We start from the raw sequence: 2,062 nt of genomic DNA on the forward strand, positions 1-2,062 counted from the left end.
AATTGCATATGTGTGTTTGCATGCACATACACACATCTGAGAAGTGGGCAGCTGCTATTAGGAAAATAAATGTCTGTTTCTCAGTCTAGTGTAAAACATTTTCTTCCTGGTAAAATTTTTCATGATGTTTAGGAGTATCTGTGTTTGGTACCTTGAAAGAGGAAAGAAATTTCCCAATTTTATTCTGGGAATCTTCTTTTGCAGACTTCCAGGGAAAATGTGGTTCTTGGACCATCTTAATCTTCACATTAAGCAGTGACTTTTGGATTGCAGACTTCTAGTTTGTTGCCACAGGCACTCTATAAATGCAAGTGTTAGCACTCTCAGACCAGCCTTTGTTGATCAAAAGTGGGTAAAAATCGTTACGTGGAATGATTTTCATAAATGGATAACTTACAATGTTTGAATAACTTCTTGCTTCCACAAACACCAAGTTCTTTACAGTATACTTGGTCAGAACATATATTTTATAGCTATTCTCCCCCCTTTTTTTTAAGGTTGTTCTTTCATTTTTGCATAGGACTACTAAAAAGTTCATCCACTGTGCTTCATTGACGAAGTCTTTAGTAGGCCCCTGCCAAGGTGCTAGAGAGTCATCCTCTGTTGTCAGAATACTTAAAGAGTTTCCTGGTGGCCGTTTTTTAACTCATCTTCTTTCCCTGTTCTTACGTGAGACCATTGCTTATCTTTGGAGTTTCTCTGTGTCAGTGATTGACTCATATGCTATGTACTAGCTGGTATAACAATTCTTTGACCTGAACTAATGCTTTTTCAACTATTCTTCTCTTTCATCTTGGCTACGCAAGCTTCTCATCTAAGAGACTATTATTTTTCTTTATGTTCCATGTAGCGAAATATCATGCAGTGCTAGCATGCTATATTTTAAATAATTTACAGAGAAGCATGTAAATGAAACAGAAGTTGTGTGAGAGCTGAACTCTGAACTCAGCTTCTTGTCTAACCATAGACTGACCAACCTTCATGTCTTGTTCAAAATGTAAAACAGTGAAAGCTTCTTGCTGCTTACTGTAAAACAATATATATGCTGTTCCCCACATATTTGCATTTTGAATTGAAAGCTCAAATAAATGGAATAGGGGAAAAAACAGTGTTGTCAAGTATCTTTCCAGGCAGAAGATAACATGCCAAAAAGCCAGCTGACTGGGGAGCATAGACAGCAGAGCTGGAGTTATTTTCTAAATTAACTACTATTTGTTAGGCATAGCAAAAACTTTTCTCTTGAAGGTAGTATTAAGTATTTTGCCTTTTCAGCACAGAGGGAAGATTTTTTTCCCCCCATAATAAAAAAACTGCAGACTATTATTGCATGTTACTTAGGGCTGAAATATTTGCATTAACTCAATAAATGTTTTGTCATGAGCTTTGTGGGAGCTAAACAAATTGCTGATTCCACAGCTTAATGACTACAGCCCATTTCCACATCCATCCCACTCCATTCCATACCCAAAAGGCTGGTTGCAAGTCACAAAATGAACCTCCTTTTGTTTATCCTTCTCTTGTCTCATTATGGTATGTGCTATAAAAACAGTACAAAAGATGAGCTTATTATGAGGGTTGGGCTGTGCTTTTCCTAGTTGTTAAGATAATAGACTAAGGCATTAAAGAACAGAGCTTATTTCTCTACCACAATAGTAGCCATCTCTGCAGAGCCACATCCACAAAAGGATTTTGGTTTCATGGGATCCAAAGCCATCAGTTAGGTACATAGGCTCCACATACTAGTATACGTAGGTATTTCTGACCTGAGGTCCCAAAACTCACCAAAGAGGCTGCAAATTCTTGATCGCTCACAGTGAGAAATCCCAAGGAGAATGTGTAGTTTCAGTATACCTCCTGGCTCCATGCAGGAGTCCATCCACTGCTGGCAGTCACAGACACGTGTTAGAGCAGGTATGGGTGCCTTTTTGTCCACAAAATGTCCCACCATGTGGGATGGTAGAAGTTATTCAGTATTCAAGTAAATTGAGCCCACCTATCATTTGGCTCTGATGAATTTGCTAACAAGCATGCCTGGAGGTGTAAAGGCCATCATGGCTTCTCC

Source organism: Antrostomus carolinensis, unplaced genomic scaffold, assembly GCF_000700745.2.
Source record: "Antrostomus carolinensis isolate BGI_N321 unplaced genomic scaffold, ASM70074v2 scaffold4029, whole genome shotgun sequence".
In the NCBI taxonomy this organism is placed as follows: Eukaryota; Metazoa; Chordata; class Aves; order Caprimulgiformes; family Caprimulgidae; genus Antrostomus; species Antrostomus carolinensis.